This window comes from Oncorhynchus kisutch, linkage group LG20, assembly GCF_002021735.2.
Source record: "Oncorhynchus kisutch isolate 150728-3 linkage group LG20, Okis_V2, whole genome shotgun sequence".
In the NCBI taxonomy this organism is placed as follows: Eukaryota; Metazoa; Chordata; class Actinopteri; order Salmoniformes; family Salmonidae; genus Oncorhynchus; species Oncorhynchus kisutch.
This window is the reverse complement of record NC_034193.2, coordinates 37,968,002-37,991,984: the sequence shown is the minus strand read 5'-3', so window position 1 is coordinate 37,991,984 and position 23,983 is coordinate 37,968,002. Positions and strand designations below refer to the sequence as shown.

Below are 23,983 nucleotides of genomic sequence, written 5' to 3'. Positions count from 1 at the left end.
ATATTAACACATTTTGTAAATATTTCTAAACTTTTGTTTAGTGGTGGCTCGACCGCTAGGGGTGCCAAGTGGGGGGCCACAAATGTTTTGCCGCCAAGGTCGGGGGTGGCAACCCTACCAAAACTCGCTTAATTACCTAAAATGGCTAGAGCCAGCACTGATTTTAAGTTTTACAATTTATAAGCATTTATAAGGCTTATTCGTGAAAGTTATTATGTTTAATAGGTTACTTTTTTAAAAAATCAATCGAATACACTGTTCTAAAATTGGATTTGATGATACAATTTACAACAACATTGTCACGCCTTGTCATTGTATTTTGTGTTTTCGTTTTATATTTGGTCAGGCCAGGGTGTGACAGGGGTTTATGTTATTGTATTTCGTATTGGGGTTTGTAGTATTTGGGATCGCGGCTGATTAGGGGTGGTGTATAGGCTTGGCTGCCTGAGGCGGTTCTCAATCAGCTGTCAGGTGATTCTCGTTGCCTCTGATTGGGAACCGTATTTAGGTAGCTTGAGTTTCGCTTTGTCTTTCGTGGGTGATTGTTCCTGTCTCTGTGTTGTGTCACCAGATAGGCTGTATTAGGTTTCACGTTCCGTTTGTTGTTTTTGTATTTATTAAGTTATTTCATGTATCGTCACTTTTCATTCATTAAAGAACATGAGTAACCACCACGCTGCATTTCGGTCCGACTCTCTTTCAACGAACGAAGAACGCCGTTACAAACATTATTTTTACATTTCAGTAATTTATCAAACGCTCTTATCCAGAGCGACTTACTGGAGCAATTAGAGTTAAGTGTCTTGCTCAAGGGCACAGACAGATTTTTCACCTAGTCGGCACTTATCCACTAGTCTACCTGCCGCTCATCATCATCACCACCACCACCAAATCAATATAATCAGAATATGTTAACCCCCTAGAGTCTAAGCCCTGCCTAAGCTGGGCGGGGGTTCTACTAAGCTAACATATGGAATTATTTTAAGAAAGTCATACCAAATATCATTTAGCTATTTGATTTAGAATTTTAAGAAATACAATTTTAAATTTTTAAAATTAGGAAAATAAAAACAATTATTTGACTAAAGTAAGTTTGTTCTGAAGTGTCTGTCCTACAGTGCCGTGAAAAGTATTTGCCCCCTTTCTGATTTTCTCTATTTTTGCATATTTTTGATACTGAATGTTATCAGATCTTAGATAAAGGGAACCTGAGATAACACCCCCCCCCAAAAAAAAAGTATACCTATTTATTTAATTTACAAAGTTATGCAACACCCAATTCCCCTGTGTGAAAAAGTAATTGCCCCCTTACACTCAATAACTGGTTGTGCCACCTTTAACTGCAACGACTGCAACCAAATGCTTCCTGTAGTTGTTGATCAGTCTCTCACATCGCTGTGAGGAATTTTGGCCCAGTCTTGCATGCAGAACTACTTAACTCAGTGACATTTGTGGGTTTTCAAGTATGAACTGCTCATTTCAAGTCCTGCTCCAACATCTCAATTAGGATTAGGTCTGGACATTGACTAGGCCATTCCAAAACGAAACATTTGTTGCTTTTTAGCCACTTTCATGTAGACTTAATTGTGTTTATGGATCTTTGTCTTGCTAGATGACCCAGCTGCACTTCTGCTTCAGCTCACAGATGGCTGGCCTGACATTCTCCTGCAGAATACTCTGATACAGAGCAGAATTCATGGTTCCTTCTATTAAGGCAAGTTGTCCAGGTCCTGAGTCAGCATCCCCAAACCATCACACTACCACCACCATGCTTGATCGTTGGTATGAGGTTCTTACTGTGGAATGCACTGTTTGGTTTTCGCCAGGTATAATAATACTACTACTACAACAACATGGAACTTATATAGCGCTTTCATGGAAAGAACGTTGCTTTATAATTATAGAAATGAAAAAACAACAAAACAGGAGTCAAAACGAAACAGACTAAACAAAACATGAATAACGAGAGGTGTGGGCTCAAAAAAGGGAAAGAGTGTATCAGTGTAAGGGGATGAGGGTAGGGTCAGGATTTGGATACGAACCCGGTCTAGGGTAAGGGTCGGGATTGGGGTTAGGGTTCTCTGCCAACTTTTACCACATATGCAGAAGTACAACATTGGCAGATGCAATGCAAAAAAACATATCCAGCTTAAACTGATGGATTTTGATGGAAATGTTTTCATTATGCTAATTTGATTTTTGCGGGGCCACGGATATCGACTCTAGGGGGTTAAAAACCTTCTAAAATCAATCGAAGGGCACATTCACATCCTGCTTGACAAAATGGTGGATGATAGATCCATGGATAGATTCACCTGACTTGGGTATCAAGGGACAGAGAGAATTGATAGAAGGGGGGAAGTGATGAAGGACATTACCAGTAAGGTGTGCCGATGAAGGATTTTCTCTTTGCAATGGTCATTGTGATTTGGGCCGAGACGCCGAAGTCAGCTGCCAAGAAAATAATGAAAGATTTGAGAACCTGACTTTATAGGTCTATTCCCATCAACAGTTGAAGTCGGAAGTTTACATATACCTTAGCCAAAAACATTTAAACTCAGTTTTTCACAATTCCTGACATTTAATCCTACTCAAAATTCCCAGTTTTAGGTCAGTTAGGATCACCACTTTATTTTAAGAATGTGAAATGTCAGAATAATAGTAGAGAATTATTTATTTAAGCTTTTAATACTTTCATCACATTCCCAGTGGGTCAGAAGTTTACATACCCTCAATTAGTATTTGGTAGCATTGCCTTTAAATTGTTTAACTTGGGTCAAACGTTTCATGTAGCCTTCCACAAAATTCACACAATAAGTCGGGTGAATTTCGGCCCATTCCTCCTGACAGAGCTGGTGTAACTGAGTCAGGTTTGTAGGCCTCCTTGCTCACACACGCTTTTCAGTTCTGCCAACAATTTCTATGGGATTGAGGTCAGGGTTTTGTGATGGCCACTGCAATACCTTGACTTTGTTGTCCTTAAGCCATTTTGCCACAACTTTGGAAGTATGCTTGGGGTCATTGTCCATTCGGAAGACCCAAGCTTTAACTTCCTGACTGATGTCTTGAGATGTTGCTTCAATATATCCACATAATTTTCCTACCTCGTAATGGCATCTATTTTGTAAAGTGCACCAGTAACTCCTGCAGCAAAGCACCCCACAACATGATGCTGCCACCCCAGTGCTTCAAGGTTGGGATGGTGTTCTTCGGCTTGCAAGCCTCCCCCTTTTTTCTCCAAACATAACGATGGTCATTATGACCAAACAGTTCTATTTTTGTTTCATCAGACCAGAGGACATTTCTCCAAAAAGTATGATCTTTGTCCCTCTGTGCAGTTGCAAACTGTAGTCTGGCTTTTTTATGGCGGGTTTGGAGCAGTGGCTTCTTCCTTGCTGAGCGGCCTTTCTGGTTATGTCGATATAGGACTCTTTTAACTGTGGATATACAGTAGATACTTTTGTACTTCCTCCAGCATCTTCGCAAGGTCCTTTGCTGTTGTTCTGGGATTGATTTGCACTTTTCGCACCAAAGTACGTTCATCTCCAGGAAACAGAACGCATCTCCTCCCTGAGCGGTATGAGGGCTCAATGATGTTCCCATGGTGTTTATACTTGCGTACTATTGTTTGTACAGATGAATGTGGTACCTTCAGGCGTTTGGAAATTGCTCCCAAGAATGAACCAGACTTGTCGAGGTCTACAATTTATTTTCTGAGGTCTTGGTTGATTTCCTTTGATTTTTCCATAATGTCAAGCAAAGAGCCACTGAGTTTGAAGGTAGGCCTTGAAATACATCCACAGGTACACCTCCAATTGACTCAAATTATGTCAATTAGCCTATCAGAAGCTTCTAAAGCCATGATATCATTTCGGGGAATTTTCCAAGCTGTTTAAAGGCACAGTCAACTTAGTGTATGTAAACTTCTTACCCACTGGAATTGTGATACAGTGAAATATAAGTGAAATAATCTGTCTGTAAACAATGGGTGGAAAAATTACTTGTGTCATGTACAAAGTAGATGTCCTAACCGGCTTGCCAAAACGATAGTTTGTTAACAAGAAATGTGTGGAGTGGTTGAAAAAATTGTTTTAGTGACTCCAACCTAAGAGTATGCAAACTTCCAACAGTGAATGTCTAATACATGTTTGATGACCATTTCCTAAGCCTGGTTCGCTCTGTACTAAATTATACATTATGCATAGCAATGTTGAAATCAATGAAAATCATGTAATGCTCATGTATTGTAGTAATTATACAAAAAATGTAAGCTGGTGTAGGCAATATTCCCAAAAGGAATATGATATAAATTGTAGTGGTAGCACTGATATACAATTATTCCAATCACTGTCCAGGCATCTCAGACTTGATTTAGCTTACTACACACATTGAATATAAAAGCACACACACACACACACACACACACACACACACACACACACACACACACACACACACACACACACACACACACACACACACACACACGTGAAAGCAGAAGGTGCTACTCACAGCCAAGCACAATTAACAGCTTGTCAATCACAGCCAGGTGGCGATCACACACTCAACTCAACAAATTGCCATTATTCATCATATTGAAACGCAGACATCAAAGAAAACAGTTGGACGTCTGGACTCCTTACCTAGTTTGACGTACCCGTTGTCTGTCAACAGTATGTTTGCTCCCTTTGTGCAGATAAAAGAAAATCACAACTTCAATGGATTTGCAGTTGCATAGGCCTATGTAAGTGTTTAGTACGTTTATACATACGTTTTCTCAACGTATCAAATGTCTTACCAACTTGTATCTGCACATTTTCAATGCAGTTTCATTTATGCAGCAGTCTCTTAACAAGGCTATCTATCGAACGAAACTTCGCATGGGAACGACCAAACGGGACAAGCCTGAACTGACTTTGAAAGATGTCTTGTTGGGGATTCAAATGGTGGCTATTAGTGTCAGAAATGTTTTTATAATGGCTATGACACCGTCTGTGCCAAGAAATTCCAGAGGAACACACTAAACTACTGTAAATGTTTTTTGTACATGTCTGGGTGAAGGTGTTGTTGGTCTATTTGTGTGTAGGTACAAGCTTGTGTAAAATGGTTTTCTTGAAGAGGACAATAAACTGTATTCTATTCGATCCTAATCTACACAATGCATTCCTGCTTGAAATGGTTATTGTTCCAGTCCCACCTTACCTTTGTGCACTCTATTCTATGCAATGGAACCTGGCATTTTCCCACCTTACCTTCATGTCTCTGTGCATTTTCCCTTTGTTGTGTAGATAGTAGAGACCCTGTGAAGGGAAAAATGCAGACAGTGAGTCAAGTCCATTGACCTCTTCACAAATAATATCCCATCCTAATATGGTGTCCCTTTTTAGCCAATTCACATTCAACCAAAATCAGCCACATACCTTTCCAAAGCATAAGAGAACTGTCATTTTACCAGGAAAGCAATAGTCTGTTTACTTATTTTTTAGCAATTTGTAATAAAGGATTTATTATGATATAATAGTTGTGTGTATCAAAATCGAACAAATCAATGACAACAATAGTCCTACGATGTTGCTATTGCTAATGGCTGTTTTCAATCTCAATCGAGCGGATGGATGAAATCAAAGGCAGTTCAAAGGCTTTTAGCTGAAAGACATCTGTCTGAAGAAGAGTGAATGCTTGAGTGCTGGAGGAGGCAAAGTGAATGGACGTACCTGAAGAGTTTCTCGAGACACGTAGGCTATTTGTGATTCTGTAAGAGGCCCGGTCACTGAAAGATAAGGAGAGACATGGTTGGAGCCTGAGAAGCACTGGTGCTTTATTAAAAAGGTTCCTCGCCATTGGTTATTGAGACAACATCTGGTACCTGAACTCAAATGTATCATGTATTTCATTAATATTTTTTCAGCTAAAGGTCTTATGTGGGCACACATCAGCATTTCAAGTTACATCAATATTGCTTGTTGGTTAAATTTGCCCCCCAAAATCATCAATGTACAGTTTTTGTGTCATTTAACTTCAGCTTCAACCACTTATCAACAATATGGGTTCAAGGTGGGCAATGTAGGTTCAGGGTTCACAATTGGATTATTGGGACTCTAGAATAGTTATGACTGGACTGAACAGACCAGCCACAACAGGACCCTATTAAAAACAGAACAAAAATATATTTGCTACTGAATTAGACAGAGCTAGATTCCTAGGTTGTTCTTAGATTTCAATAACATGTATAGTACTATACAGTAAATTGCATATTCTCAATGAAATCGCCTGTATAAACAAATAAAATAGCAGTCTATTCAAACATGATCCTCTGGAATTGACTCACATGTCTGTCTGTCTGCCTGTCTTCAGTTTGAGTGAGTGAGTACTGCATCCTTCTCCAATCCTAGGCTGTGTGGGAGTGCTTTGGCCATAACATTGAGAGACTAATCTTCTTAAAACCTTCTACTACGTAGATTGCAAGTCATGATAGCACTAGTTTATTGGGGTCTGATTAAAAGATGCAGTTAGTCACATGACGGAGCTAATTAAACTAACTTTCTCTTAGGGCTCTAAGGGGTATATCAAAAAGCAGGGTCACCAAGTTAGCCAGTTGAATCAATTATAACATTCCCATTTTATTTTTTATTTTTTACCTTACCTTTATTAAGAACAAAAAACTGCCTTGTTCAGGGGCTGAACGACAGCTTTTTACCTTGTCAGCTCAGGGATTCGATATTGCAACCTTTCGGTTACTAGTCCAACACTCTAACCACTAGGCTACCTGCCTCCCCTTTCAAGCTTATCTTTCCCAAAAAATGAGGAATTTACTTCCAAATAGTTACACAGGTTAGCTGGTTAACTCATTGACCCTGTTTGATGGGTTCTGACTTCTTAACTTGAAACATTGTTAATCATCAGGTATCCTTTGGAAATGAGAAGGGCCACAGTCTGGTTTCTACACCATAAGTTAATGGTTATCTGTAGGAGGAATGTCTATGGTGGAGTCAATTAAGGTTGGACATGTGTAAAGGAAAGGCAATCACACGGTTGCGGTCACTGATAAGGGTGGAGAGCTATGAATTAGTGAGTAATGGGGGCAGAGGTCATGTCACATGAAGGGAGAAGGAACAGTTTATTACCCGCATCACTTAACTTCCTACCTAGCAATAAAGATGTAATGTTTAGAGGGAAGGAGGAGACTTAACCCAAATTGGGGTATATATACTTGTGCTGGTATAAACATGTCTTTGTCAGTTCAGCTGTGTGAACCATTGGGTGAATAAACTTGGTTTGAGATGTACTAATCTTCCATGAGTTAGAACCTAACATGTTTAAATTGGAAAACTCAGTCTAAAATTACATCCTTCCTTTATATTCTTTCTTTCATCGGCACTGACCTGAAAGAACCTATACAGATGACAGCATACTCCCAGCTAGGGTCTACGATACTGCTTTCACCTATCCTCCATTTTCAGATCAATGCAGATGGAAAGGAGAAAAGGAGAGGAAGCTATGTTAGACTAATCAACATGCCCCCTTAAGCCTTGTTAAGAATACCCAACAACTAAACGATGAAGGTTAAAGGAATGTAACGATGTGACAAACCTACTGGGCATTGTGGAGACCACGAGGGACAGTGCGCCGAGCACGTCAGCCTTCCGTTTCGGTGACCCTCTATGTACTCCGTGGACGGAGCCTAGGGTTGGGGACATTATGAGCAGCGTGACGTCTCCGTGGCAGCAGGGAGCCGATATGTGGGAGGATGAGATCAACGGTAGTTGGTGGTGTCGACTGCTGTTCCTGTCTCTCTAATGAGGAGCCTTGCAGCCGACTGAGCCCAGCACAGTCATTAAGAGCAGAATCAACACCGTCTCTGTGTGTGTATGTATGTATGTGTCTGTGTGTGCGCAAAAGTGCAAAAACAGCTGCTAAAGACGGCCTCCCTAATGACCTGCTCTTTAAATGGGCAATCTGCAGTTCAAACAATTACAAAGTGGTCACGCCACCAGTACATTCGTAAATAGCTCGGGGATGGGGCTGAAGAAATGTAACTACTCAAATATATAGATGGAGCTATGGATGCAAAAACTGACCATCCATGACAAACGTATAGTTTTAGCCATGTTTTAAATCTATACACAGTGTTTGTTTACAAACATTGGAGTAAAACCAGCTTATATTTTGGGTTGTGATGGGGTAAGACAGTTGAACTAAGCGCGTGAGGCAATTTATAAGTTATATTCTTCTAGAATAAAATGGATAGATCATCTCTTTTAAAGTCCAAAAATGGACGTAGCAACTGCAGATTGTCCCTTTAACGACCAAGACAAGAAGAAGAAAAAGCGTAATAAGAATCTGTTAACTGTCTGTCTGGTTATGTGGTAGGAGCTAGGTTACGTCCAACATGGCAACCGATTCCCCCTGGGCCGTAGTATAAAGTAGTGTACTATAAAGGGAATAGGGCGCCATTTGGGACATATCCCTAGTAAGAGGACGTCTAGCTTGAGTGAGGAATTAGCTTAAAACCACACACCGAAACGTATTGAATTTGGCTTCATCGAACCGGTTGAGCCAGCTGTCATTTTTCAAATGCTTGTGTGTTTTGTGTGTGTATGTGTTTGTGTGCTGTATGTTGTTGTGTATGCTTACCGTGATATGTCTTGTAGGGACCCTCCCCCGCAATATTCAATACATATCCATAATTTATCTCTCCTGTAAAAGGAAACAAATTACATTACAATCGATACTGTACGGCTCAAAATAGTCAGAGTAAAAAGCTAAAGCAAAGAGGCAGAGAGAGAGTATGGATGAATGCTTTTGGGAGTCTTTTTCTAGGTTGTGACACAGCATGATGCGGTTCGGCTATTAGGTCACAACTACCCTCCGGCCAACCAACGCGTTAAAACTTCTCAAAATGGCCACCCTCCACCTCCCTCACCTCTTGAGCAGTTCAATACAAAGCATTTCCCCAGAGCTAGTAATTAGGCACATTGTTAGCATGCTAGCGTTAGTGCGGCTAGGCTTGGAAAGGAGGCTCTGTCCATAGCTTGGCTGCAGTGGAGAACGACTCTACGCTGAGCCTGTGTGTACTTCAAAACCTGAGAGTGGCTGGGAACTGACTGAGCCAGGACAGGGGTGGAGGAGGGAAGGGTAGGTTAGGGATGGCGGCGGAGGAAGCATGGGGTGCGGACCTTTAAATATGCTACCTTAAGTAACTGCCAAAGTAGGCCACGATGTTAGAGTGCTTGCAGTCCTTCATCATGATGATTTCCTGCTGCACCACCACAAAGTCCTCCCCTGTGGAGAGACGACAGACGTGGTGAGAAGAGAGACAAATTAACATACGTACATAAACACACATTTATAAACACATTCAAGGGTTTCTTTATTTTTACTATTTTCTCATTTGTAGAATAACAAACATTGAAACAGTGAAGACATCAAAACTATGAAATAACACATATGGAATCATGTAGTAACCAAAAGAGTGTTAAACAAATCAAATATATTTTATATTTGAGATTCTTCAAATAGCCAACCCTTAGCCTTGATGACAGCTTTGCACACTCTTGGCATTCTCTGAAACAGCTTCATGAGGTAATCACCTAGAATGCATATCAATTAACAGGTGTGCCTTCTTAAAAGTTAGTTTGTGGAATTTCTTTCCTTGTCAATGCATTTTAGCCAATCAGTTGTGTCAAGGTAGGGGTGGTATACAGAAGATAGCCCTATTTGGTAAAGACCAAGTCCATATTATGGCAAGAACAGCTCAAATAAGCAAAGAGAAACAACAGTACTTTAAGATATGAAGGTCAGTCAACACGGAACATTTCAAGAACTTTGAAAGTGCAGTCACAAGACCCATCAAGATCTATGATGAAACTAGCTCTCATGAGGACCGCCACAGAAATGGAAGACCCAGAGTTACCACCTCTGCTGCAGAGGATAAGTTCATTAGAGTTACCAGCCTCAGAAATTACAGCCCAAATAAAAGCTTCACAGAGTTCAAGTGACAGATACATAAACATCAACTGTTCAGAGGGGATAGTGTGAATCAGGCCTTCATGGTCGAATTGCTGCAAAGAAACCACTACCAAAGAACACCAATTTGAAGAGACTTGCTTTGGCCAAGAAACATGAGCAATGAACATTAGACAGGTGGAAATTTGTCCTTTGGTCTGGAGTCCAAATTGGAGATTTTTGTTCCAACCGCCATGTCTTTGTGAGACGCGGAGTGCGAGAACGGATGATCTCTGCATGTGTATTTCCCACCGTAAAACATGGAGGAGGTGTTACGGTGTGGGGGTGCTTTGCTGGTGACACTGTCTGTGATTTACTTAGAATTCAAGGCACACTTAACCAGCATGGCTACCACAGCATTCTGCAGCGATACACCATCCCATCTTGTTTAGGCTAAGTGAGACTATCATTTGTTTTTCAACAGGACAATGACCCAACACACCTCCAGGCTGTGTAAGGGCTATTTTACCAAGGAGGAGAGCGATGGAGTGCTGCATCAGATGACCTGGCCTCCACAATCCCCCAACCTCAACCAAATTGAGATGGTTTGGGAAGAGAGTGAAGGAAAATGCTTTTCCAACAGTCTTGAAGGAGTTTCCACATATGCTAAGCACTTGTTGGCTCAGAATATGTGGGAACGCCTTCAAGACTGTTGGAAAAGCATTCCAGGTGAAGCTGGTTGAGAGAATGCCAATAGTGTGCAAAGCTGTCATCAAGGCAAAGGGTGGCAATTTGAAGAATCTCAAATATAATATGTTTTTAACACATTTTTGGTTACTACATGATTCCATGTGTTATTTCATAGTTTTGATGTCTTCACGATTATTCTACAATGTAGAAAATAAAGAAAACCCCTTGAATTAGTAGGTGTTCTAAAACTTTGGACCGGTAGTGTATGTCCACAATGAAACACTATAAAAGACTGAAACACTTTAAAAGGAACTTAAGCTGCTTCTACATGAATAAAATGGCATAAAATGAGTTTGAATTATATATATATTTTTTAAACAGACACACATTTGGACCACCTCACTGAACCACAGCACTCTGACAATACTAGCTGGGAACTTACAGAATGGGCCAAAAAGTAAGCAGACAATTACAAACTGTGCAATAGTCTGCATACTGACCAGATGCGCAGAGATAATGGCTCGGAGGATTGGTTTAGCAGAATTAATGCGTTATTTGTAATCTATGCTAGTCCCTTTTGATGAAGGCATCTGTCAAACCGGCAAAGCTATCGGTGCAAACGTTAAGCTACACACCTCCCAAATGAAGACCATACATCTCAGAATCAATGAGCCGCACGACGTCCAACTACGATCACTGAGGGGAATCAATTCCACAGATCATAATTACACAGGCTGGGAATATTCAGTTTGGCAGCTTGTCAACACCACCAGAAGGCCAGTGTTTCCCGACACTCAACGCTATTATAATGCGGGGGAGTGCGATGGACTTGGAAACTGGGGATATAGAAACCAACAGAAGCTACGTTTTGGAGGCCTGTCTCCTTGAGGTTGCACTCAAACACATGCACACACACTCACAGATAAGAAATTATCTCAATGACAAGGCGGCAGTAAATAGCCCTTGATTAATAAAACCCGCTGGGGATGCTTGCACTTCGATTTTAGCACTTCTCTCAATACGGGATGCCCATTCAAACCCTGCACTCTCCATCAGCACTGTTGCTATGTCAGCGCATTTCTCCCAGGCAGAGCTAGAGTGCAGCTCCACCCGATGCTTCTTCAGAGGGAGAAGCAGGGCACGTTTATTGGTTTTAACGAGAAATGACTGCCCATGAAGCTCTCCCTCGCCTTCGATTGGCCCAAGGGCCGGAAGGCAGGGCCCGGTTGATTGGCTGAATGGGCGAGAATCACATTTTTTCCCTCTTTTTTCTCCGACAATGTCCCCTGGGGTTCGTGGACCTGACAGCGTCGATCTGGGCTGACCTTGATCTCTGGCTCGGATCTCAACATCTATAAGCATGTGCGTCATCTCATGCGCGGCGGGACAAACGCTTTTGGAGGAGAGAGAGAGAGAACAAAGTCACTTTAGTGTGACTGCTGGCTTAATGATGGACGCTCCAGGCCTCATTAAAAAGCTGATCTATTTTTTGTATAATTTTTTTCTACACCTCTCTCGCCACTCTTCAATATTTCTACACCTGTCATTCGCTCGTTCAAAATCTCTTCTGTAGCCTCAATGAGAGATTAAAATAAATATGTATGCTGGCTTATGTAATGGCTCATTAAAATGTATGGAACATGCTGGATATGCAAGGCGAGGGTTGTGAATATAGTTAGTGCTGCAGCAAAAAAAAGCCCTATTAATAAAGTTTACACGGACCCTATGATGAATTAAATATTGTGGGGGGGTTTTGCGGGAATTTTTCTGCTTGCGGCCTCCTCCCGAGGGAGCGTCCCAGGATTCACTTTCAACAGTGACCAAGGTCAGATGGCCCTGGTGCTTCCTGTCGTGGTGAGCCTGTCCTTCTCCGGTGACGCAGTGACATTTTCCCAGTACAGGAGGGATTGGAGAGAGGGACTGACTGTGTAGGATACTCTGGGTGAAGTTTCCCCTAGGTACAGATCCAAAATTAGCGTCTCCTGCTCCAATCATAACCTTAAACATTAGTGTGGAAAAGGCTAAACTGACCCAAGATCAGCGTCTATGGGCATGTAGGACTGGGGGAGACGCCTACTACCGACTGCCATCACCTCTACGTGCTAATACCAAAGGAGTGACTTTGGATAAACTCCTGCACACGTATCTCGAGCTTGCCAGAATGAGTCTTTAGACTCAAAACAATTTATAAATATGTTATATTTAGAACACAAGTGGAGATTTACTGGCTTATTACAGAGATGTAATGTTAGCTGAATTGCTTCCATTTTTTTAAAGTTAAGAACATGGCGTAACAATAACTCAAAAAGTAAAATTTTTTATTTTGTCATTCATTTATTTATGTATTCTTTTTTATCACAATATTCTACAAATTCATGGAATTAAGTATTTATCTGCAGTTACAAAACAATGTTTAATAATAATAATAATAATAATAATAATAATAATTACATTCTGGTCACTAAGCACTTACATATAGTAACTGTATAGACCAATGGTAGTTTTTAATTTGGACTATTTAGCAAACAGTAGTGAATTTTTCCTTTCATCCAAGGTGACATGGAATAAAGCAGTGAAATAAGCAATAGGATGCCCCCTTTGGGATGCTCACATACGCTGACAGTAAGCAAGGACCTCATAATATGATCCACATGTTGGCTAATAGAACAGCAAATGTTGGCAAATACCATGGAGGACTGGAAGCCATCAGGGTTGTGCTCATTAGGCACCAAACGGAAGAAAACGGAATTAAACGGAAATGCTCATTTTGGTTTTCCATTGCAAAATGTTTAAAAACTTTTCCAGTTGCATGCCCTAATGAACAGGATCCAGATTTGCGGGAGGAGGCCTTGTGCAAACAGATTGGCTGCGTTGCAATGTATTGAAGCAGTTACAAAGATCTTGGCAGCCTCTAACCCAGATTCTTGGACTGTACATGGACATCACAAAGCACAAGATGAAGATAAAGCCTGGCAGCCAGCCCAAATTAAAAATGTATTTATGACCGAGATGCCATTTGAAAATCAAACACAGATTAGAACAAATTGGAACAAGTCAAAAAAGCACATATTAAATGACTTATTTGAATTCTGCACAGCATGCCACTAAAGCGAGATAAGCCAATGAGTTCCCAGTAAACTGTTGCTAGGGTATATTAGTTGGGCTTGCATTGAAAGCATCTTTGGGAAACAGTTTTACATTTGAGATTGAAACAGACTGGCAGATATAACAAGGTGCTGAATATGGTGTCTTTCGTTGGTTAACTGTGACATGTTACCCGCTCACCCATTAATTTGTCTTTTTTTTTTAACCCTTTTCCCTCCCCAATTTTATGGTATCCAATTGGTAGTTACAGTCTTGTCTCATCTCTGCAACTCCCGTACGAACGAGAGCGAGAGAGGCGAAGGCAGAGAGCCGTGCATCCTCCAAAACACAACCCAACCAAGCCGCACTGCTTCTTGACACAATGCCCACTTAACCCGGAAGCCAGCCGCACCAATGTGTCAGAAGAAACACCGTACACCTGGCGACCGTGTCATCGTGCACTGTGCCCGGCCCGCCACAGGAGTCGCTAGTGCGCGATGGGACAATGACATCCCTGCATGCCAAACCCTCCCCTAACCCGGACGATGCTGAGCCAATTGTGCGCCGCTCCATGGTCACGGACGGCATGGCATGCGACAGAGCCTGGACTCTAACCCAGAATCTCTAGTGGCACAGCTAGCACAGCAATGCAATGTTTTAGACCATTGCGCCACTCGGGTTGGCCCCAGCCGCTCACCCTTGGGTGTGTGTGTGTTAGTCCACTCCACACACTATGATAGTTAATCACTCTGCCTATGTCTAGGCTACATAGGTTTCCATGGTCCTGGCTTTGGCGACACACCTCAAGCCATTGACCCTGTCACCAAGAAACACACTCATGGACACCATGGCTACATCTGTCAAGAGTGCTAGTTGCCCTGGCCGTGATGCGTACTGACAAGCACCTCCATGTCACTCCACGCTGTCACAGTGGATTGTGGCACCTTCCCTTCGTCATGCAGTGCTGTTGGCATTTTAAGGAGATAGGGGAAAACCTTGGCCACATTAATTTTAGATGGGGTTCCTGCAGTGCGTTAGCGTGAATGGCTAATAAGAGACCTCCGGGCCGAAATCGACTGCATGTGGTCCACCTGATAAATCTGGGAAGACACACACTCTCTCTCTTTAAAGCTTCTGACCCATTTCCAGCTCCAATTGTCACTGTCAATCTAGCAAACCATCAAAGCCCTGTCTGGTGCATTCTCTACCTCTAATGTACTGTAAGAAGAAAATAAAGCATTTAACCCATAGACATCCGCAAAGGGAAGTTCAAACAACATCAGAAACCCCATTTTGGACGTTGTCTTAAGCGTGTGGATGTGTCACAAATAATAAGTCCACTATTTTTAACCAGAGCCCAATGGGCCCTGGTCAAAAGTAGTTCACTATATGGGGAATAGTCATTAGAGACGCAACCTTGAAGTGACTGGTATTCCCAACAACTTCACAGTACAGTGTTCTTTTATGATAAACTGATTCACACACCTAACATTGATGGCCTTTCATAAAGGGGGCCTTGAAAAAAGTGCCTTGAGCAACTACATGCAGAGGGCAAAATACACTCCTATTGGCCTATTGATTTGATTGATGCCTCACACGTCCCTCGGCGCCAGTCCTGCGTGTTAACTCCATCGTCACACAGGCCTCTGCATAGAAGATCATGTGATGTTGTATAGAATATGGTTCTATGGAACTCATTAATGAACATTTAAAGATATGGGGCATATCATTTGTATTAGAATCCACACCCTTTTAAGATTAAAGGGATAGTTCACCCAAATTACTTATTTGATTCCTTACCCTGAATGCAGTCTATGCCATGGACAATGAGACTCTGTAAGAACTGCTCACAAGGTAAGGCTACAAATATGTCATTTTGTAATTTGGCTTACTATCCCTTTATATAAATAAAACATGGTTTACTGTCAGCTGTGGATGATAACACAACTGACACAAATCAAAGGTTAGAAATGACCATGGCATGAGCACAACCTAAAAATATGCCACAAATAAACCCCAAATCAATTCCTGTTATTGTAGAATTATGCAGTGTCCTTACAAGAATAGACACACAAATGGAGGGAGAGGGAAGTTGCCGCAAATCAATAGTGCCTGTTAAAGTTAAAAGCACTACTACAGAGGTCCCACAGTCCAAAAGTCTTTCAGAAATACTCTAGTCTTGAGTGTCTATACTAAATCTTCCTCCTCAAATGGCACCCTATTCCCTATGTAGTGCACATTTTTTTCTAAAAAGGGAATAGGGTGCCATTTGGGATACACGCCAAAAGCAAGGCAGGAGCTGTCACAGCGGATATGGTAAAGAGGTGGTTTGACATTAAAAGGAGAGGATTGGGAGAGTCAGGGGGCGGTTCAATGCTGGCTGACCCCTCAACCTTCTGCCCAAGAATAACTTTGGTTGTTGAAGAACACACTCACGTACAAGGACAACAACACATACGGCCACACATGCACACAAAATTATGAAAGTCAACATTGGATAACTACAGATGTAGGAACTTCATTTGAGACAGTTTGCTACAGCAGAAAAATAATCCTGCAGCAACAGGAAATGTATTTTTTTTAAGTGGATTATATTTAATGAACATTTTCATAGGGGTTGATCCATTTTTTGTAATGGAAAATTAAGTCAAATGTCAAAGTGGAAATTACAAACTTCAGAAGCCTTTTTAAAAACATCAAATACACCACAAGTTTTAAATGTCCTGTACTGTAAGAATGTACTCTAGCAACAGGGTATTCAAATCAAGATCCTATTCTGTACTGTATATTTAACGGACTGCCTGAAAGTTGAATAGTTGAGTAGCACTTTCAAATCTGCACAAAGAAGTCCGCAAACAAGCAAACACCGGCAACGAACGATATTACTGGTCACACACACACACACACACACACACACACACACACACACACACACACACACACACACACACACACACACACACACACACACACACACACACACACACACACACACACACACACACACACACACACACGTGTGCTTCGCACAAGCAGAGACTGCTTCCTGTCTGAACTCTTTACCATCCGCAACATCAGATAGTACCCCACAGGCTGCATATCTGTACACGCACGCACGCACAGATAACCGCACACATGCCCGTACACAAAGTCCATCAAGCCTACCACCTGCTGACTGTCAGTCTAACAAGCCAAACTCAAAGTGAATCCCTGTTGATTCATAGAAAGAAAAAGTAAGTAAACATTTATTTAGTCTAGCCTAGCCTACACCCACCAGTTCCCACCCCCTGGGTTGGTTCGACTATAGCAGCAACAGTTAACTGTAAAATTATTATGAAAGTCGACTAAGACCAAAATGCTAATAAGATGTATTGAATCGTTGTTTGAATCGGATTCTAATAGCACCATACCTATTAGAGTCAGTAAAATACAATATCATATGACTGTACAAAATGAGATGTTCTAAACTCCACCCCCCACAGCAACTCGCCCAAGCCTTCCCCATTTCTCCTTCTCCCAAATCCAGTCAGCTGATGTTCTGAAAGAGCTACAAAATCTGGACCCCTACAAATCAGCCGGGCTAGACAATATGGACCCTTTGTTTCTAAAATGATCTGCCGAAATTGTTGCCACCCCTACTACTAGCCTGTTCAACCTCTCTTTCGTGTCGTCTGAGATTCCCAAAGATTGGAAAGCAGCTGCGGTCATCCCCCTCTTCAAAGGGGGGGGACACTCTTGACCCAAACTGCTACAGACCTATATCTATCCTACCCTGTCTTTCTAAGGTCTTCGAAAGCCAAGTCAACAAACAGATTACCGACCATTTCGAATCTCACCATACCTTCTCCGCTATGCAATGTGGTTTCAGAGCTGGTCATGGGTGCACCTCAGCCACGCTCAAGGTCCTAAACGATATCTTAACCGCCATCGATAAGAAACATTACTGTGCAGCCGTATTCATTGATCTGGCCAAGGCTTTCGACTCTGTCAATCACCACATCCTCATCGGCAGACTCGACAGCCTTGGTTTCTCAAATGATTGCCTCGCCTGGTTCACCAACTACTTCTCTGATAGAGTTCAGTGTGTCAAATCGGAGGGTCTGCTGTCCGGACCTCTGGCAGTCTCTATGGGGGTGCCACAGGGTTCAATTCTTGGACCGACTCTCTTCTCTGTATACATCAATGATGTCGCTCTTGCTGCTGGTGAGTCTCTGATCCACCTCTACGCAGACGACACCATTCTGTATACTTCTGGCCCTTCTTTGGACACTGTTAACAACCCTCCAGGCAAGCTTCAATGCCATACAACTCTCCTTCCGTGGCCTCCAATTGCTCTTAAATACAAGTAAAACTAAATGCATGCTCTTCATCCGATCGCTGCCTGCACCTGCCCGCCTGTCCAACATCACTACTCTGGACGGCTCTGACTTAGAATACGTGGACAACTACAAATACCCAGGTGTCTGGTTAGACTGTAAACTCTCCTTCCAGACCCACATCAAACATCTCCAATCCAAAGTTAAATCTAGAATTGGCTTCCTATTTCGCAACAAAGCATCCTTCACTCATGCTGCCAAACATACCCTTGTAAAACTGACCATCCTACCAATCCTCGACTTCGGGGATGTAATTTACAAAATAGCCTCCAATACCCTACTCAACAAATTGGATGCAGTCTATCACAGTGCAATCCGTTTTGTCACCAAAGCCCCATATACTACCCACCATTGCGACCTGTACACTCTCGTTGGCTGGCCCTCGCTTCATACTCGTCACCAAACCCACTGGCTCCATGTCATCTACAAGACCCTGCTAGGTAAAGTCCCCCCTTATCTCAGCTTATCTCAGCTCGATGGTCACCATAGTATCACCCACCTGTAGCACGCGCTCCAGCAGGTATATCTCTCTGGTCACCCCCAAAACCAATTCTTTCTTTGGCCGCCTCTGCTTCCAGTTCTCTGCTGCCAATGACTGGAACGAACTACAAAAATCTCTGAAACTCCCTCACTAGCTTTAAGCACCAACTGTCAGAGCAGCTCACAGATTACTGCACCTGTACATAGCCCACCTATAATTTAGCCCAAACAACTACCTCTTTCCCGACTGTATTTATTTTGCTCCTTTGCACCCCATTATTTATATTTCTACTTAACACATTCTTCCACTTTTTTTTGCCTTTACCTCCCTTATCTCACCTCATTTGCTCACATCGTATATAGACTTGTTTATACTGTATTATTGACTGTATGTTTGTTTTACTCCATGTGTAACTCTGTGTTGTTGTATGTGTCGAACTGCTTTGCTTTATCTTGGCCAGGTCGCAATTGTAAATGAGAACTTGTTCTCAACTTGCCTACCTGGTTAAATAAAGATGGGGGGGGGGGGGGCTCAAAAGTAGGGATGCACGATAGAGGTCGACAGATTAATCAGGGCCGATTTCAAGTTTTCATAACAATCGGTAATAGGCATTTTTGGTCACCGATTATGGCCGATTCCATTGAACTCCACGGGGAGACTGCGTGGCAGGCTGACTACCCGTTACGCGAGTGCAGCAAGGGAGCCAATTTAAATTGCTAGCTAGCATTAAACGTATCTTATAAAAACCAATCAATCTTAACATAATCGCTAGTTATTAACTACACATGGTTGATGATATTGCTAGTTTATCTAGCTTGTCCTGCATTGCATATAATCGATGTGGTGCCTGGTAATTTATCATCGAATCACAGCCTACTTCGCCAAACGGATGATGATTTAACAAGCACATTCACGACAAAAGTACTGTTGTTGCACCAATGTGTACCTAAACATAAGCACCAATGTGTACCTAAACATAAACATCCATGCCTTTCTTAAAATCCATACACAATTATATATTTTTAAATATATATATATTTTTAAACCAGCATATTTAGTTAATATTGCTTGCTAACATGAATTTCTTTTACCTAGGGAAATTGCGTCACTTTTCTTGCGTTCTGTGCAAGCAGAGTCAGGGTATATGCAGCAGTTTGGGCTGCCTGGCTTGTTGCGAACGGTGTGAAGACCATTTCTTCCTAACAAAGACCGTAATTTGGCAGAATTGTACATAATTATGACATAACCATTGAAGGTTGTGCAATGTAACAGCAATATTTAGAGTTCGGGATGCCACCCGTTAGATAAAATACAGAACGGTTCCGTATTTCACTGAAGGAATAAACTTTTTTTCTCCCGAAATGATCGTTTCCAGATTTGACCATATTAATGACCTAAGGCTCGTATTTCTGTGTGTTTATAATTAAATCTACGATTTGATATTTGATAGAGCAATCTGACTAAGCAGTGGAAGGCAGCAGCAGGCTCGTAAGCATTCATTCAAACAGCACATTCCTGCATTTGCCAGCATCTCTTGCTGTTCATGACTTCAAGCCTATCAACTCCCGAGATTAGGCTGGCAATACTATAGTGCCTATAAGAACATCCAATTGTCAAAGGTTAATGAAAGCTTTTTACATGGCAAATATTGCACTTTTACTTTCCTCTCCAACACTTTGTTTATGCATGATTTAAACCAAATTGAACAAGTTTCATTATTTATTTGAGACTAAATAGATTTTATTAATGGATTATATTAAGTTTGACACTTATTTTTTCAGTATTGTTGTAATTGTCATTATTACAAATATATATATAAAAATTGGCCGATTAATCGGTATCGGCTTTGAAAAATCATAATCAGTCGACCTCTAATGCACAATATATCGGTGAACATATCGGAATCGAACGATATTAGCTAAAAATGCCAACATCGGTATCGGCCCGATGTCTAGTTTAACACTGATGCTAAAAACCTTGCATACCTATATAACGTATGACGTAATGAGGCCACGTAAAATTGTGCTTTACTACATTCCTTACCTGGACCACAATGTCTGCTGTATGGATCAAGCAGTCAACAAGTAATTTGAAAGAGTAAGAACATTTCAGCGAGACAACTCAAAGGCAAAATCCATTAAAGCCAAGATAATGGAATTCAATGCCCCTGACAATCAACCGTTCTCTGTCGTGGGTGATGTTGGCTTTCGCCGACTGGTCGAGCACCGGTACACACTACCAAGTGCAATATTTTTCAGATGTTGCCCTACCGGAGTTCCACACTAATAGCATCACTGCTATTAGCGTCACGACAAACATACGGTGGAACGCCGTTTGGGTCTTTACGTGTCAAAAAAGATACAGTAGCACTGTCAAATCTGTACAAAGAAGTCTGCAACAAGCAAATACCGGCAACGAACGATGTGTTTACAATACCGTGTTGGTAATAAAGAATCATTTGTTCGACCGCAACTTCTGGGGTAGCTAGCTTTAGCTTGGTACCTAGCTAGCACCAATACAACCAGTCTGAAAACAATGACCAGTAGAAACTGCAGTCATTTTCATTATTCTTAGCATTGATTTAGAAATCCTTGGGAGTAAGTATTCGCTAGGTAGCCACTTGTTGTTCGCCTATTGAAATTGAACTTCAGTTTATGAAAATAAATAGCTAGCTAGCTACTTAACCCTGGGGTTAGGTGCGCAAGACAACTTTACCAGCATCATAGCATATGTATCGATAAATCGTTGTGACATACGAAATAGAGTGACTGTGTAATAACTACGTAACACTTTTATGAACGCTTTAAGTTATTATGTGACATGCAGTCATATTCAGGTCTTGATTGGTCAAATAGTGCTATTTGACACGTGTATAATTTTTTGACACGCAAAGACCCAAACGGCGTTCCATAGAATTCCTGGTTGATACTGAAACAACTGAACAAATGACCAACAAAACAGTACAGCAAGTAAGTGAAAGAAATGGGTTTTGATGATGTTTTTCTGGTAATGGGGACATACATAAATGCCAACAAAATAACTTTTTAGTCAGTGTAGTGTGCGTAACCTTTCTTTAACTAGGCAAGTCAGTTAAGAACAAATTCTTATTTACAATGACGGCCCGGACGACGCTGGGCCAATTGTGCGCCTCCCTATGGGACTCCCAATCCCGGCCAGTTGTGATACAGCCTGGATTCGAACCAGGGACTGTAGTGACGCCTCTTGCACGGAGATGCAGTGCCTTAGACCGCTGCATCCATGTGTGTGTGTTAACTATTTAATTGTACTAGAATGCTTAAAAGGCTGCGAAAGATGTTAATATCTGTTATCGGGAATTGTGTTTTTTGGCAAGGAAAATATTGGATATTGGGCAAAAATGTCATATCGGTTGTCACACGTAGCAAACATCCTTAGAAAATGTATAGATGATGATTACAAGAATGGATCCACAGGAGGTTAATGGCACCATTATTATGAGCTGTCCTTCCCTCTGCAGACTCCTGTGAATGGAACCAAACTAATTCAAACATTACTTACATATGATCAATTCAACCTCAATAGATTACCTAACCAATCCACTTATCATAGCCAAGGGACAGAAATGGGTTTAGGCTAAAAGTTAGCAGATAGCATGTGAGAGCTAGTTTGCTATTATTCCCACATATGGAAGCAACAGAACAGAATGCAGTTTAGAGATTGCAAGGAGACTGATAACGTGCTATTCATAGCAGAATGCGATTGTGCAACTGACTGGTGACAGATTATCACCAAACACAAACCAACTGTAATTAGGCTGTTTTATGGTAGCAATTATGACTAACTGTGGATCAATGAGTAAGCCTGCTAATGCTAACTAAGAAAAACACTACAATAAAAATAGCTTTTTTGGATTGTTAGACATCACCTCTATAGGTTATTGGTGTAGTGGGTCAGTTGGCCTATACCTCGTCTAGTTTATCTTTATGAAAAAGGATGTGTGTGTGGGGGGAGGGAGGGTGTCAGAATTAGGGTTGCAAAATTCTGGTAATTCTCCCAAAATTCCCAGGTTTTTCCAGATATCCTGGATGGAAGATTCCCGAAATAAGGAATTTGTTAACCCTATTCTGAATATTTTGTGTTAATGCTGGGCTAGAATAAAAACGTGACAAATTATATGGTAGGTATGATGCAGATGCCTTTTACACTAATAAGGTCAGTGTGTGACCTATTCAGGATTTAAACCCGCAACTCTACTGTAAACAACATGCTCCAACCAACATAACCACTAATGTTATGTTCTCACTTGGTCATAATATACTGTATGCATATGGCCTGGGGCATTCAGGTGGGCTTCATTTGCATAACACTTTTGTATTTTGCCTAGGGTCAATTCTTCCAAATGTTTAGTGGGTCTCATGAACAGGCACAGTATGACTGGAGAAGTAGAATGGTGGGGAAGAGACGACTTAAGTGAGTCAAATGGAATAATAGGACATTCTAGCTGATGCTAGATCTGTACGTAGGGGAAACTTAACCCCAGAGTGGGAGAAGAGGGAGGCAAAGATTCTTACCGGGCTCCAGTTTGATGACCTTGATGGCCGCCAGCTCCCCTGTGGTGACGTTCCGAGCCTGGAAGACAAACAAGACAGAGGGGGAGCACATCGACCAGTCTCCAAAAACACACACAGAAAGCCTCGGGCGATCGATGAAGAGCTGACCAAGAGCACACCTTGAGAAGGATGTGTTTTGGAATCGGGTCTCGACCCATAGGTCCAATTCAGACATTTTTATCTGAATATCAAATCATTTCTGGGTAACAATTAAGTACCTTACCGTGATCACTTTTAATTAAAATGGTCAAAAAGAAACAACAATATTTTTTAAGCAAAAAGCTATTTCTCAAGCAAGAATATTGCGAGGACTGTCGAGGAATGGTCTGAGTTGGGAGAGGAAAACTGAAAACTAGCTGTTACTGGTAGACCGATTTGAAACTCTCTCTCTTATTGGTCTATTAAGGTGATGACACCAGGCAGGCAAAAACTCCATCCCACCAAAACAGGCTGGAATTTCACAGTATTATTCCAACCTCATAGTATGGGAATAAATATAAAACACAGGAAATCACGTTTGACTGCACTGGGCCATTAAATAGCTACAGATGAAACTTGCATAGTCATGATGACTTCAGTTTTTTGAGATTCTGGTCTAATGGGACAACTGTGTAGTATTCTGTTTTTTATCCCGACCTGTCTAGTAAGGAATTGTCGGTCTCAAGGAAACTCATGTTTCATGTGTTCAGTGAAAAGATATTCAAATCATTATGGATTGAAAACCACCATGTGGTCATTCAGGATCAGGGAATCATCATTTCGATAATATGTGAATTTTATTGTGGAGAAATGCAATAAGCCTACCGTCAATACAAGTT

General features: G+C 41.5%; 1 pseudogene; it reads right to left on the bottom strand.

Annotated features, from left to right (window-relative positions):
• LOC109875515 (mitogen-activated protein kinase kinase kinase kinase 3-like) overlaps positions 1-23,983 on the bottom strand; it is a 90,927-nt pseudogene that overhangs the window by 41,917 nt on the left and 25,027 nt on the right.